Source organism: Bombina bombina, chromosome 7 (assembly GCF_027579735.1).
Source record: "Bombina bombina isolate aBomBom1 chromosome 7, aBomBom1.pri, whole genome shotgun sequence".
Classification (NCBI taxonomy): Eukaryota; Metazoa; Chordata; class Amphibia; order Anura; family Bombinatoridae; genus Bombina; species Bombina bombina.
In genome coordinates, this window is record NC_069505.1 from 450344525 (window position 1) to 450361988 (window position 17464).

At 40.8% G+C, this 17464-nt stretch overlaps 1 protein-coding gene across 1 annotated transcript in view; it reads right to left on the reverse strand.

Annotated features, from left to right (window-relative positions):
- LOC128666686 (oocyte zinc finger protein XlCOF7.1-like) overlaps positions 1–17464 on the reverse strand; it is a 116592-nt gene that overhangs the window by 70207 nt on the left and 28921 nt on the right. The window lies entirely within an intron of this gene.

A 17464-nucleotide genomic window follows, 5' to 3' on the forward strand; every position in this document is an offset into this window, starting at 1 on the left:
GAGTCCATGAGCTAGTGACGTATGGGATAGCAAATACCCAAGATGTGGAAAAATTAATCCACAACCCAAATCAAAGGTTTTAATCTTTATAATGAAAAAAACTGAAATTATAAGCAGAAGAATCAAACTGAAACAGCTGCCTGAAGTACTTTTCTACCAAAAACTGCTTCTGAAGAAGAGAAAACATCAAAATGGTAGAATTTAGTAAAGTATGCAAAGAAGACCAAGTTGCTATTTTGCTAATCTGATCAACAGAAGCTTCATTCTTAAAAGCCCAGGAAGTTGCAACTGTAGTAGAATGAGCCGTAACCCTCTGAGGCGGGTATTTACCAGACTCCAAATAAGCATGATGAATCAAAAGCTTTAACCAAGATGCCAAAGAAATGGCAGAAGCCTTCTGACCGTTCCTAGAACCAGAAAAGATAACAAATAGACTAGAAGTCTTTCTGAAATCTTTAGTAGCTTCAACATAATATTTCAAAGCTCTTACCACATCCAAAGAATGTAAAGATCTCTCTAGGGAATTCTTAGGATTAGGACACAACGAAGGGACAACAATTTCTCTACTAATGTTGTTGGAATTCACAACTTTAGGTAAAAATTTAAATGAAGTCCGCAAAACCGCCTTATCCTGATGAAAAATCAGAAAAGGAGACTCACAAGAAAACAGAATTTATGTTTACCTGATAAATTACTTTCTCCAACGGTGTGTCCGGTCCACGGCGTCATCCTTACTTGTGGGATATTCTCTTCCCCAACAGGAAATGGCAAAGAGCCCAGCAAAGCTGGTCACATGATCCCTCCTAGGCTCCGCCTACCCCAGTCATTCGACTGACGTAAAGGAGGAATATTTGCATAGGAGAAACCATATGATACCGTGGTGACTGTAGTTAAAGAAAATAAATTATCAGACCTGATTAAAAAACCAGGGCGGGCCGTGGACCGGACACACCGTTGGAGAAAGTAATTTATCAGGTAAACATAAATTCTGTTTTCTCCAACATAGGTGTGTCCGGTCCACGGCGTCATCCTTACTTGTGGGAACCAATACCAAAGCTTTAGGACACGGATGAAGGGAGGGAGCAAATCAGGTCACCTAAATGGAAGGCACCACGGCTTGCAAAACCTTTCTCCCAAAAATAGCCTCAGAAGAAGCAAAAGTATCAAACTTGTAAAATTTGGTAAAAGTGTGCAGTGAAGACCAAGTCGCTGCCTGACATATCTGATCAACAGAAGCCTCGTTCTTGAAGGCCCATGTGGAAGCCACAGCCCTAGTGGAATGAGCTGTGATTCTTTCAGGAGGCTGCCGTCCGGCAGTCTCATAAGCCAATCTGATGATGCTTTTAATCCAAAAAGAGAGAGAGGTAGAAGTTGCTTTTTGACCTCTCCTTTTACCAGAATAAACAACAAACAAGGAAGATGTTTGTCTAAAATCCTTTGTAGCATCTAAATAGAATTTTAGAGCGCGAACAACATCCAAATTGTGCAACAAACGTTCCTTCTTTGAAACTGGATTCGGACACAAAGAAGGCACGACTATCTCCTGGTTAATGTTTTTGTTAGAAACAACTTTCGGAAGAAACCAGGTTTAGTACGTAAAACCACCTTATCTGCATGGAACACCAGATAAGGAGGAGAACACTGCAGAGCAGATAATTCTGAAACTCTTCTAGCAGAAGAAATTGCAACCAAAAACAAAACTTTCCAAGATAATAACTTAATATCAACGGAATGTAAGGGTTCAAACGGAACCCCCTGAAGAACTGAAAGAACTAAGTTGAGACTCCAAGGAGGAGTCAAAGGTTTGTAAACAGGCTTGATTCTAACCAGAGCCTGAACAAAGGCTTGAACATCTGGCACAGCTGCCAACTTTTTGTGAAGTAACACAGACAAGGCAGAAATCTGTCCCTTCAAGGAACTTGCAGATAATCCTTTCTCCAATCCTTCTTGAAGAAAGGATAGAATCTTAGGAATTTTTACCTTGTCCCAAGGGAATCCTTTAGATTCACACCAACAGATATATTTTTTCCATATTTTGTGGTAAATTTTTCTAGTTACAGGCTTTCTGGCCTGAACAAGAGTATCAATAACAGAATCTGAGAACCCTCGCTTTGATAAGATCAAGCGTTCAATCTCCAAGCAGTCAGTTGGAGTGAGACCAGATTCGGATGTTCGAACGGACCTTGAACAAGAAGGTCTCGTCTCAAAGGTAGCTTCCATGGTGGAGCCGATGACATATTCACCAGATCTGCATACCAAGTCCTGCGTGGCCACGCAGGAGCTATCAAGATCACCGATGCCCTCTCCTGATTGATCCTGGCTACCAGCCTGGGGATGAGAGGAAACGGCGGGAATACATAAGCTAGTTTGAAGGTCCAAGGTGCTACTAGTGCATCTACTAGAGTCGCCTTGGGATCCCTGGATCTGGACCCGTAGCAAGGAACCTTGAAGTTCTGACGAGAGGCCATCAGATCCATGTCTGGAATGCCCCACAGTTGAGTAATTTGGGCAAAGATTTCCGGATGGAGTTCCCACTCCCCCGGATGTAATGTCTGACGACTCAGAAAATCCGCTTCCCAATTTTCCACTCCTGGGATGTGGATTGCAGACAGGTGGCAGGAGTGAGTCTCCGCCCATTGAATGATTTTGGTCACTTCTTCCATCGCCAGGGAACTCCTTGTTCCCCCCTGATGGTTGATGTACGCAACAGTCGTCATGTTGTCTGATTTAAACCGTATGAACTTGGCCTTTGCTAGCTGAGGCCAAGCCTTGAGAGCATTGAGAATCGCTCTCAGTTCCAGAATATTTATCGGTAGAAGAGATTCTTCCCGAGACCAAAGACCCTGAGCTTTCAGGGGTCCCCAGACCGCGCCCCAGCCCATCAGACTGGCGTCGGTCGTGACAATGACCCACTCTGGCCTGCGGAAGTTCATCCCTTGTGACAGGTTGTCCAGGGACAGCCACCAACGGAGTGAATCTCTGGTCCTCTGATTTACTTGTATCTTCGGAGACAAGTCTGTATAGTCCCCATTCCACTGACTGAGCATGCACAGTTGTAATGGTCTTAGATGAATGCGCGCAAAAGGAACTATGTCCATTGCCGCTACCATCAAACCTATTACTTCCATGCACTGCGCTATGGAAGGAAGAGGAACGGAATGAAGTATTTGACAAGAGTTTAGAAGTTTTGTTTTTCTGGCCTCTGTCAGAAAAATCCTCATTTCTAAGGAGTCTATTATTGTTCCCAAGAAGGGAACCCTTGTTGACGGAGATAGAGAACTCTTTTCTACGTTCACTTTCCATCCGTGAGATCTGAGAAAGGCCAGGACTATGTCCGTGTGAGCCTTTGCTTGAGGAAGGGACGACGCTTGAATCAGAATGTCGTCCAAGTAAGGTACTACTGCAATGCCCCTTGGTCTTAGCACCGCTAGAAGGGACCCTAGTACCTTTGTGAAAATCCTTGGAGCAGTGGCTAATCCGAAAGGAAGTGCCACGAACTGGTAATGCTTGTCCAGGAATGCGAACCTTAGGAACCGATGATGTTCCTTGTGGATAGGAATATGTAGATACGCATCCTTTAAATCCACCGTGGTCATGAATTGACCTTCCTGGATGGAAGGAAGAATTGTTCGAATGGTTTCCATTTTGAACGATGGAACCTTGAGAAACTTGTTTAGGATCTTGAGATCTAAGATTGGTCTGAACGTTCCCTCTTTTTTGGGAACTACGAACAGATTGGAGTAGAACCCCATCCCTTGTTCCCCTAATGGAACAGGATGAATCACTCCCATTTTTAACAGGTCTTCTACACAATGTAAGAATGCCTGTTTTTTTATGTGGTCTGAAGACAATTGAGACCTGTGGAACCTCCCCCTTGGGGGAAGCCCCTTGAATTCCAGAAGATAACCTTGGGAGACTATTTCTAGTGCCCAAGGATCCAGAACATCTCTTGCCCAAGCCTGAGCGAAGAGAGAGAGTCTGCCCCCCACCAGATCCGGTCCCGGATCGGGGGCCAACAATTTATGCTGTCTTGGTAGCAGTGGCAGGTTTCTTGGCCTGCTTTCCCTTGTTCCAGCCTTGCATTGGTCTCCAGGTTGGCTTGGCTTGAGAAGTATTACCCTCTTGCTTAGAGGACGTAGCACTTGGGGCTGGTCCGTTTCTACGAAAGGGACGAAAATTAGGTTTATTTTTGGCCTTGAAAGACCTATCCTGAGGAAGGGCGTGGCCCTTACCCCCAGTGATATCAGAGATAATCTCTTTCAAGTCAGGGCCAAACAGCGTTTTCCCCTTGAAAGGAATGTTAAGCAATTTGTTCTTGGAAGACGCATCCGCTGACCAAGATTTCAACCAAAGCGCTCTGCGCGCCACAATAGCAAACCCAGAATTTTTCGCCGCTAACCTAGCCAATTGCAAAGTGGCGTCTAGGGTGAAAGAATTAGCCAATTTGAGAGCACGGATTCTGTCCATAATCTCCTCATAAGGAGGAGAATCACTAGTGATCGCCTTTTCTAGCTCATCGAACCAGAAACACGCGGCTGTAGTGACAGGGACAATGCATGAAATTGGTTGTAGAAGGTAACCTTGCTGAACAAACATCTTTTTAAGCAAACCTTCTAATTTTTTATCCATAGGATCTTTGAAAGCACAACTATCTTCTATGGGTATAGTGGTGCGTTTGTTTAAAGTAGAAACCGCCCCCTCGACCTTGGGGACTGTCTGCCATAAGTCCTTTCTGGGGTCGACCATAGGAAACAATTTTTTAAATATGGGGGGAGGGACGAAAGGTATACCGGGCCTTTCCCATTCTTTATTTACAATGTCCGCCACCCGCTTGGGTATAGGAAAAGCTTCTGGGGGCCCCGGGACCTCTAGGAACTTGTCCATTTTACATAGTTTCTCTGGGATGATCAAATTCTCACAATCATCCAGAGTGGATAACACCTCCTTAAGCAGAGCGCGGAGATGTTCCAACTTAAATTTAAATGTAATCACATCAGGTTCAGCTTGTTGAGAAATTTTCCCTGAATCTGAAATTTCTCCCTCAGACAAAACCTCCCTGGCCCCCTCAGACTGGTGTAGGGGCCCTTCAGAAACAATATCATCAGCGTCCTCATGCTCTTCAGTATTATCTAAAACAGAGCAGTCGCGCTTACGCTGATAAGTGGGCATTTTGGCTAAAATGTTTTTGATATAATTATCCATTACAGCCGTTAATTGTTGCATAGTAAGGAGTATTGGCGCGCTAGATGTACTAGGGGCCTCCTGAGTGGGCAAGACTGGTGTAGACGAAGGAGGGGATGATGCAGTACCATGCTTACTCCCCTCACTTGAGGAATCATCTTGGGCATCATTTTCTCTAAATTTTGTGTCACATAAATCACATCTATTTAAATGAGAAGGAACCTTGGCTTCCCCACATTCAGAACACATTCTATCTGGTAGTTCAGACATGTTAAACAGGCATAAACTTGATAACAAAGTACAAAAAACGTTTTAAAATAAAACCGTTACTGTCACTTTAAATTTTAAACTGAACACACTTTATTACTGCAATTGCGAAAAAGTATGAAGGAATTGTTCAAAATTCACCAAAATTTCACCACAGTGTCTTAAAGCCTTAAAAGTATTGCACACCAAATTTGGAAGCTTTAACCCTTAAAATAACGGAACCGGAGCCGTTTTTATCTTTAACCCCTTTACAGTCCCTGGTATCTGCTTTGCTGAGACCCAACCAAGCCCAAAGGGGAATACGATACCAAATGACGCCTTCAGAAAGTCTTTTCTATGTATCAGAGCTCCTCACACATGCGACTGCATGTCATGCTTCTCAAAAACAAGTGCGCAATACCGGCGCGAAAATGAGACTCTGCCTATGATTAGGGAAAGCCCCTAGAGAATAAGGTGTCCAAAACAGTGCCTGCCGATATTATTTTACAAAATACCCAGATTAAAATGATTCCTCAAGGCTAAATATGTTTATATATGAATCGATTTAGCCCAGAAAATGTCTACAGTCTTAAAAAGCCCTTGTGAAGCCCTTAATTATTGTCTGTAATAAAAATGGCTTACCGGATCCCATAGGGAAAATGACAGCTTCCAGCATTACATCGTCTTGTTAGAATGTGTCATACCTCAAGCAGTAAAATTCTGCTCACTGTTCCCTCAACTGAAGTTAATTCCTCTCAACAGTCCTGTGTGGAACAGCCATCGATTTTAGTAACGGTTGCTAAAATCATTTTCCTCTTACAAACAGAAATCTTCATCTCTTTTCTGTTTCAGAGTAAATAGTACATACCAGCACTATTTTAAAATAACAAACTCTTGATTGAATAATAAAAACTACAGTTAAACACTAAAAAACTCTAAGCCATCTCCGTGGAGATGTTGCCTGTACAACGGCAAAGAGAATGACTGGGGTAGGCGGAGCCTAGGAGGGATCATGTGACCAGCTTTGCTGGGCTCTTTGCCATTTCCTGTTGGGGAAGAGAATATCCCACAAGTAAGGATGACGCCGTGGACCGGACACACCTATGTTGGAGAAAGAGCAGATAATTCAGAAACTCTTCTAGCAGAAGAGATGGCCAAAAGGAACAATACTTTCCAGAGAATGCATAGGCTCAAACGGAGGAGCCTGTAAAGCCCTCAAAACCAAATTAAGACTCCAAGGAGGAGAGATTGACTTAATGACAGGTTTGATACTTATATTTGAAGGCATGAATTGGGAGGAGTCATTTATATGGATTACATGCAATGTTAGCGCATTATATACATGTATCCTGCACACGGCAGGGATCAAAGCAATAGAAGATAAGCTAATTAGTAGCTCTCTCCCATCAGCACAAATCAATTTTATCTTAACTGGAATTGAATTCATTTTATCTCATAATTATTTCCAATTCAAATCCAAGTTCTATGTACAGAAACAGGGCACTGCGATGGGGACTACCTTTGCCCCATCGTATGCCAATCTGTACATGGACTATTTAGAAAACTCCTATATTTGGCATAATAACCCCTATACTGAACATCTAGTACATTATTTCAGATATATAGACAATATTATTATTGTCTGGAAGAGGGACATCACTAAAACTAATTTATTTTTAGAACACATCAATAAAAATAATATGAATTTAAAATTCACTAGTAATATACAGAATAAAAAAATAGAGTTTTTGGATCTTATTCTCTTCATTGACTCAGATAATAAAATAGCTGTAAAGAACTATAGGAAACCCACTGATAAAAATGGTTTTCTTAATGCTAAGAATGGGCATTTACATAGATGGAAGACCAATATACCCCTAGGGCAATATCAAGGAATTAGGAGAAATTGCACCTGTATGAGTGATTATTATACGGAAGCAAGTCTATTGGATACAAGGTTCACTGATAAAGGATATGACCCCTGTCTAGTAGGGGTGCCTAAAATAATCGATTCTGCGATGCATCGCGATGCAGCCTGTTAACGATGCTGCATCGATGCAGTGCAGATCAGAATCGATTCAGGGGTGACATCATCGTGCAACGTCACGTGACCCCGCCTCTCTCACATAGCAGACGAGCCGACAGCATTTGTGTCAGGATTAATCTGGTTACAGCCCCCAGCTACACCACATCAGGACTTGCTGTGCACTCTGCGCAGATATCTGACCCAGAGAGCATTACCAATAGACCTCCTCTCACATGTTCCGGTCAGGAATTTTTATGACATCTATCCTAAAGAGCCGACAGCAGCCTCATGTAAACAGTGAATCTTTTCTTGTATTATAGATTCACTGTTTACTGTTGCAGTCTCTGCTGCATGTTTCCTCTCAGTCAGATCCCTAGCCCAAACGAGCATTTGAGGGTTGCTGTAAAACTTTTGACTTACTGCATCTAATAGCAACCCTCAAATGCTTGTTTGGGCTAGGGATCTGACTGAGAGGAAACATGCAGCAGAGACCGCAACAGTAAACAGTGAATCTATAATACAAGAAAAGATTCACTGTTTACATGAGGCTGCTGTCGGCTCTTTACGATAGGTGTCATAAAAATTCCTGACCGGAACATGTGAGAGGAGGTCTATTGGTAATGCTCTCTGGGTCAGGTTTCAGATGTCTGCATGTTTGAGTGAGTACACTGCTGCTGGTTATATTTTCCTTTGTAAAATAAATCTACAGATACATTTCTGTGCATATTGTAGCATTATGTTTATAAGTGCTCTTCCATCTTACACAGTTGTTTAAAAGATTATTATATATACACACACACACACACTATATATATATATATATATATACATAGTGTGTGTATGTATAGATCTCTCTCTCTCTCTATATATATATACATAGTGTGTGTATGTATAGATCTCTCTCTCTCTCTCTCTATATATATATATATATATATATATATATATATACATATATATAAATGTGTGTATATATATATATATATATATATATAAGTGTGTGTGTATGTGTGTGTATATATATATATATATATATATATATATATATATATATAAGTGTGTGTATATATATATATATATATATATATATATATATATAAAATATGGAATAGAACAAGATCATGAAAATCATAGGCAGTAATCGTGATGCATCGCGATGCATCGTAGAATCGAATTGTATCGAATCGTTACGATGATAATCGTAATCGAATCGAATCGTGAGACAAGTGAAGATGCGCAGATCTACTGTCTAGTACAGGAAGTTAAAAATAGGGTATCCAATATTAGTAGAAACGATATGCTGAACCCTAGGGGCAGGGATAACACAACTGAATTGGAGGACATAAGATTCATTACCACATTTAGCCAGGGGAGCAAAGACATTGAAAGGATCCTTAAAAAACACTGGTCAGTCCTAACCAGTGATCCTATCTTAGGAAAAGTACTTCCTGACAACCCACGTGGCACAAAAGAATAGGGACCTCAAACGTATCTTAGCAGCATCTAAACTCAGGTCACAAATTATGAATAAAACCATCCCTGAAATCAATTGGTTAAGAAGGGGCAATGGAACTTGGCCATGTAACATTAGCAAAAGTGGGATGTGTAAACAAATTAGGAAAGGGGATTCATTTAATGATGTTCACAATACTAAAACTTATAAGGTGAACAACAAATTTACGTGCAAATCAGTATTTGTAGTTTATTTACTCACGTGTGAATGTAATTGTTTCTACGTGGGGAGAACTAAGCGAATGATCAGAACTAGATTTAATGAACACTGGAATAATATTAAGAATAAAGTCGAATGTCATAGTGTTCCTGAACATTTTAGAATTGTTCATAACTCTGATACTCAAAGTTTAAAAATCTTTGTTCTGGATTGGATTGCTCCGAATGTTTCCAACAATAGATTAAAAGCATTACGACAACGAGAAACATATTGGATACATAAGCTGAAAACTTTAAATACCTCCAGCACATTAGGACTCAATATAGATCTAGATTTACAGGCCTTCATGTGATTTCACGGCAATATATTTAAGTATACTTTTTATTATTCCTCTTATTCTACCATCTGAGGATTATGAATCTCTATTCAATTAATACATTCCCTCCTTGTACATTAATTTCTCTTCATAATAGTTCTATTATCATTTACATACTAATTATACTAAATCTATAATGACAGTAAAATAGAGACTTTCTTTTCACATAGGTCTACTTCACCTTAGTTTTAAGATAGTCTGGAAGTTCATTACACTCTAGTTCTAGTAACTTATGTAATAGTCTGTTTGAGCTGTCCCCTAGTGGGACTAACAAGATAGTTTTTCCTGGGTACGTCATTTAGAGTGCTATCAGTGGGTTTGTTAAATGCATCCGTAACTGACAGCTTCTATCACACTCTATGTGTATGTTATATCCATAACATCTTTGAATATCTTTAGTGTGTTTCAAAATTGTAGATTGGAGCATATACTAATTTGTATCACTTTAGGATTTTATATGTTTTCTTAAAATGTTTTGTAAACGGCATTGTGTTTTTTAACTTAAATGTTCTGTAAATTGGCACTGTTTTATTTATATATGTATGCTGCTTATATATTTTTTTTTATACTACAGGAGTATACCTGGCAGCGTATATGCCCTTTTAGCGAGGTCTTTCTCACATACTGTGGGTGGTCCTCAACTATAGCGTAGCTAACTGCTGCCATTATAGGGTTAAGTAGTCAGAGTTTTTAGTAGGAGTGTCAAAGTTTTTGAACGCACCTGATTGTGGTGTACTATACTTTACACTGACTTGCAATTGCATTGATTGACACTCCCTCTGACCAATCCAGACTTACCCCTGGTACCGGCAAAAGGTACAACACCCCTATTTAAGGTAACAACTGGGCTGACATGTAATTATACCTCTTGAGAAAGTCTGGTGGAGACCAGAAGAAACGCGTTGAGGCATACAAGTTCTCCCCGTTTGCAAGCTGTAGAACAGCTGACTGGCTGTAGGACGAACCCGCAAAACACTGACGGTTCCAGTGAATCTGGCCGGGTCCGTTTCTTCGTTTGCTTGGGGGAAGATTTCCATGGTGATATATTCACACTCTGCTTACTTTGTTTTTAATTCTGTACGTGTTATTTTATATTGCGCTTTTTTTATTCAGTAAAAACTTTTACTCTTAGAGAATGTGTTGCGCTCTTGTCTTTCTGTTCTTTTTTAGTTTCTCACATTAAAGGAGAGACCCTTTGGCTACTGAGAGCGGCATTTTTACCAACTATCACACTCTGCAGCAGTGACGACAGGAGTTCAACATTAGTGGATGCCTTACAACCAATATCCTGCACTGTTTTCAATATCCTGCACTGTTTTCAGCTGGGACCTTTAACCGCATCATTAACTCTGTCACAAACTTCATTGTAAGGTTGGTGAACCCATTTGTTTTGAGTGGAACTCGTTTGGGACAGTGACAGATTCCTCTTTGGTGCGTTCATGAACAATCTACCATAAACTTTGTGCACAACGGGGTGCAGCCACCTTTGTCTCCGTTTCCAGTATTTATACTACAGCTATTACTGCATGCAATTGGTGTATTTATTTGCATATTTTTAGTATTCAGGGAAGCGCTGATGTTTTTAGCCTTTTACTGTTGATACGAACCAAAACCTGTACAAAACAATGAATATCAGGAAGATTAGCAATTTTTCTGTGGAACAGAACAGAAAGAGCAGAGATTTGTCCTTTCAAGGAACTTGCAGACAAACCCTTATCTAAACCATACTGAAGAAACTGTAAAATTCTAGGAATTCTAAAAGAATGCCAAGATAATTTATGAGAAGAACACCATGAAATGTAAGTCTTCTAAACTCTGTAATAAATCTTTCTAGACATATTTACGAGCCTGCAACATAGTATTAATCACTGAGTCAGAGAAACCTCTATGACTAAGCACTAAGCGTTCAATCTCCATACCTTCAAATTTAATTATTTGAGATCCTGATGGAAAAATGGGTCTTGAGATAGAAGGTCTGGCCTTAACGGAAGTGGCCAAGGTTGGCAACTGGACAGCCGAACAAGATCTGCATACCAAAACCTGTGTGGCCATGCTGGAGCCACCAGCAGTATAAACGAACGCTCCATTATGATTTTGGAAATCACTCTTGGAAGAAGAACTAGAGGCGGAAAGATATAAGCAGGTTGATAACTCCAAGGAAGTGTCAACGCATCCACTGCTTCCGCCTGAGGATCCCTGGACCTGGACAGATACCTGGGAAGTTTCCTGTTTAGATGAGAAGCCATCAGATCTATTTCTGGAAGCCCCCACATCTGAACAATCTGAAAAAAACACATCTGGGTGAAGAGACCACTCTCCCGGATGTAAAGTCTGGCGTCTGAGATAATCCGCTTCCCAATTGTCTATACCTGGGATATGGACCGCAGAAATTAGACAGGAGCTGGATTCCGCCCATGCAAGTATCCGAGATACTTCTTTCATAGCTTGAGGACTGTGAGTCCCATCTTGATGATTGACATAGGCCATTGTCTGTCTGAAAACAAATAAACGGTTCTCTCTTCAGAAGAGGCCAAAACTGAAGAGCTCTGAGAATCGCACAGAGTTCAAAAATATTGATTGGTAATCTCACCTCTTGAGATTTCCAAACCCCCTGCGCTGTCAGAGATCCCCAGACAGCTCCCCAACCTGAAAGACTTGCAGCTGTTGTGATCACAGTCCAGGCTGGACGAACAAAAGAGGCCCCTTGAACTAAACGATGGTGATCTAACCACCAAGTCAGAGATAGTCAAACATTGGGATTTAAGGATATTAATTGTGATATCTTTGTATAATCCCTGCACCATTGGTTCAGCATACAAAGCTGAAGAGGTCTCATGTGAAAACGAGCAAAGGGGATCGCGTCCGATGCTGCAGTCATGAGACCTAAAACCTCCATGCACATAGCTACTGAAGTGAATGATTGAGACTGAAGGTTTCGACAAGCTGCAACCAATTTCAGACATCTCTTGTCTGTTAGAGACAAAGTCATGGATACTGAATCTATTTGGAAACCTAAAAAGGTTACCCTTGTCTGAGGATACAAAGAACTTTTTGGTAAATTGATCCTCCAACCATGTCTTTGAAGAAACAACACCAGTTGATTTGTGTGAGATTCTGCAGAACGTAAAGACTGAGCAAGTACCAAGATATCGTACAAATAAGGAAACACCGCAATACCCCGCTCTCTGATTACAGAGAGTAGGGCACCGAGAACCTTTGAAAAGATCCTTGGAGCTGTTGCTAGGCCAAAAGGAAGAGCAACAAATTGGTAATGCTTGTCTAGAAAAGAGAATCTCAGGAACTGATAGTGATCTGGATGAATCAGAATATGAAGATATGCATCCTGTAAGTCTATTGTAGACATATAATGCCCTTGCTAAAAAAAAGGCAGAATAGTCCTTATAGTCACCATTTTGAATGTAAGTATTCTTACATAACGATTCAAAATTTTTAGATCCAGAACTGGTCTGAAAGAATTCTCCTTATTTGGAACAATGAACAGATTTGAATAAAACCCCAGACTCCGTTCCTGAAAAGGAACTGGCACAATTACCCCAAACTTGTTTCCTTGTTTCCTCACCACCAGGAAACAAGTTTGTGTTCTCTTTTGTGTTTTACACTTGGATTATAACTTTGAGCAGGATTGTGACACTTATTTTTACTTTTATTTTTATTTCTATTTTTATCCTTGGATATATTTTTTACACTATATGTCACTATTTTTTGGTTTGATACCATTGTGATTTTTTACGATTTTTTATATTTTTTTACTTTTTTAACACAGTTTTCATACACACTTTTATCACTTTGTCACACAGTAACACGTGTGGTCTAGACCTCCACTAACCTAGAGGTGTAATCAACTGTTAGTTAGGTGGATGCACCAGTCTATTTGTATATTTGCATATTTGAGCAGTCGCATATATTGTTTTTAGTTTATATTCATTGTATATTTTAAATTTCAATCTATTTTAAACTTTATTAAATTATGAAACTTTTAATATAGATAGTAACCAGTCTCATTACACCTGCCTTTGGCGCTTTCGACATCCTACTATTAGTTTTTCACTTACTGGCCGGCTAGGCGTCCTTTGTTTGGAGCCATTGGTGCATAATACAGGCGCTTTACCCACCCACTTAATACTCACTAGAACATCCAAGGTAGCTAAAACCTCCTTGAGAAGTAAATCAAAATAATCAAGCTTAAATCTGAAATTAACTTCCTCTGACTGCATCAGAGGAAACCCATTTAGTATTTCTCTTCCTCTTACCTGCCATAGGTAAGGAGCTCAGCGCAGCAGAAACAGCCAATTGAAGCTGTGCTACAAAGTCTCTTGGTAAAAAAATTCCTCCAGAAAGAGACTGAGCAGAGCCGCAGGGCACTGCCGGTGCAACTACTAGGGACAGGGACTGAGAAGATAGTTGAGGCATGTCAAGGGCCACAGAGTCCTGAGAGATAGAGGGCTCTGAAGGATTAACTTTTTTTGAAAAAGCAGCAAAAGACCTAGATGTTTGATAAACAAAGAGAACATAATTGAATAGGAGGGAATACATGAGCCTCTTCACAATATAGACATTTGACTCCCAGAGGTAAGGGAATAGAATTTTGATCCAAATCCATTCTGTTCTTTCAGAAAGAGACAAGGTCCCCACAGTAAATAATGCCCAAAAATAGATGAACAATATGAAAATTTACTTTGGCAGCTCACTGCTTTAAATTTAGAAAATAGGATGGCACCTACTCCCCAGCCGTAAAGCTGCGCTGCTGACTGGGATGACTTATAACCTCTGACAGTGAACACTCAAAACAAGCTAACGGTCGTGCTAGTTAAGCTATTTTCAAGCTTAAAAACCCTTGCGCCTAAAAACGGCACCAAAACTGCTTATAAAAAAACTATGTCACACAGGGGCAGTAACAGCGCTATTACAATGCTGTCAGCACATAAAATAAAAAAAGACAGCATGGCTCCGCATCTGCCCCTAAGTGCGAAGCACACACTAACTGTTTATATCTAAACTAATCTAAACCAACAGTTCCACACAAAGAACCCACTCATCTATCTGCTCCCAGCAAATAATCAACAAGATTACAAATAATGCGCTAAACCGGATGTGTAAATAACACAAAAAAAATTGCTGTATCGCACTCTACATAGCGCTTCCATTACAAGTTGAAAAACCTTCTTTTGTTGTTCGATATGGTGCGTTAAAGGGACAGTAAAGACCAAACTAAACTTTCATGATTCAGATAGGGCATGCAATTTTAAACAACTTTCTAATTTACTTTTATCATCAAATTTGCTTTGTTCCCTTGATGTTATTTTTGAAAAGCTAAACCTAGCTAGGCTCAAACTGATTTCTAAACAGTTGAAAACCGCCTACTAGCTCAGAGCATTTTGAAAGTTTTTTACAGTTAGACTGTGCTAGATCACATGTCATATAGATAACATTGTGCTCACTCCCATGAAGTTATTTAGGAGTCTTCACTGATTGACTACACTGCATGTCTGTCAAAGGCACTTAGATAAGGAGGCTGTCTGAAAAGGCTTAGATACAAGGTAATCACAGAGGTAAAAAAGTATATTAATATAACTGTGTTGGTTATGCAAAAATGGGGAATGAGTAATAAAGGGATTATCTATATTTTTAAATAAGAACATTTTTGGTGTAGACTGTCCCTTTAAGCTCCATACCACACAAAACTCAAGGCCTGACTTGACCTGCTCGTGTACGTTTTACCCCTTAGACATCAATGGAGAGAAAGTGTTAGACAAAAAACTAATACTTGTGATTACGGAATGGCGATCACTGTAAAGCAACTCCATTGATGTCTATGGGGAAAAGAAAGTTACGTTAAAACCCAACACCCTAGGACTTCCGGTGGGCAGAGAAACTGGACGGCAGCATGAAGTGAGAGCTGCGTGAACACAACTCCTCTAAAAGTGCAGAAAAGTGCCATCCTACACTGCTGCCTTGTTGGGACACGGATCCTTGTGACCCCCAACTGCATTCAGATGCATGTAGGGAAAGTTTAATCACCCTTACCCCAGCAAAGTTAAAACCACAGTAAGGCGCAACACTCCATCTGGCTCCATCTGACTCCATCTTGGAACTATCCTAAACGGACCTGCATACGCAACCTAAAACATCAACGCCCAGCTTCCTACTGAACTAACAAATCCTACGCTTGAGAGCTTAACATCCAAGGCCTCTGGATGCCAAAACAGCTATTGACAGTCACACAGTTTAAGGAGACAGACGTCTACAGCCGAATATAGGCCCAATACACAATCAATAAAGGGCACTATCCTATATCTAGGGGGCATAGTTTTCTCCTGCTGACAACACCTGCAGCAAACATATCTGTGGGGTCACACTGGACCGAAAGGGCCACATCTATCTTCACAGCTGTAATCAGTACAACTGCATCATCATACCTTCTTTTTGCAGCATAGATTTCAGAAGCTTCTAGACAAGACACACACCCCTGCCAACTCTTCATATTGAAAGATCTAACTGCATATGCAGGGAGAAATGACTTTGTGAAAATCAAAAACACACACTTCTTAGAACATAAAGGACTCAAAAGCTCTCTCCTAGTCGATAAATATTTAAAAACCATTACACCTCAAGCCATACCCATCGTCATGTCTGGCAAAAAAAAACCCCACAGACAGAAGGCAAAGACAAACTGCGGAAATCCATGCGGATCCTCCTACTCCACCAGATAAGAGACCCTGGACAAGAACCACCACAAGTGCTTCTACAGGAATTGAAAGCATTCTTTCTGCCAAAAATGGAGACGTTGCAGGCGGGTATGGGTACCCTCACGTCGGAGATACAGCAATTCTCAAAAAGAATTCAGCAAGCAGAGCAAATGATCTCCAATGTGGAGGACTCCCAGCACTCTTCTTCTAACACCATACAGAGGCTGGAACGCCAGAACACAGCCTTAGAAGACAAGCTTGATGACCTAGAAAACCGTTCCCGCCGCAATAATCTAAGGGTGGTGGGAGTCCCCGAGTAAAACATAATTTATGCTTACCTGATAAATTTATTTCTCTTGTACTGTATCCAGTCCACGGATCATCCATTACTTGTGGGATATTCTCCTTCCCAACAGGAAGTTGCAAAAGGATCACCCACAGCAGAGCTGCTATATAGCTCCTCCCCTCACTGCGATATCCAGTCATTCGACCGAAACAAGACGAGAAAGGAGAAACCATAGGGTGCAGTGGTGACTGTAGTTTAATTAAAATTTAGACCTGCCTTAAAAGGACAGGGCGGGCCGTGGACTGGATACACTACAAGAGAAATAAATTTATCAGGTAAGCATAAATTAGGTTTTCTCTTGTTAAGTGTATCCAGTCCACGGATCATCCATTACTTGTGGGATACCAATACCAAAGCTAAAGTACACGGATGATGGGAGGGACAAGGCAGGAACTTAAACGGAAGGAACCACTGCCTGTAGAACCTTTCTCCCAAAAACAGCCTCCGAAGAAGCAAAAGTGTCAAATTTGTAAAATTTTGAAAAGGTGTGAAGCGAAGACCAAGTCGCAGCCTTGCAAATCTGTTCAACAGAGGCCTCATTTTTAAAGGCCCAGGTGGAAGCCACAGCTCTAGTAGAATGAGCTGTAATCCTTTCAGGGGGCTGCTGTCCAGCAGTCTCATAGGCTAAGCGTATTATGCTCTGAAGCCAAAAGGAGAGAGAGGTTGTCAAAGCTTTTTGACCTCTCCTCTGTCCAGAGTAAACGACAAACAGGGCAGATGTTTGACGAAAATCTTTAGTAGCCTGTAAGTAAAACTTCAAGGCACGGACTACATCCAGATTATGCAAAAGACGTTCCTTCTTTGAAGAAGGATTAGGACACAATGATGGAACAACAATCTCTTGATTGATATTCCTGTTAGAAACCACCTTAGGTAAAAACCCAGGTTTGGTACGCAGAACTACCTTGTCTGA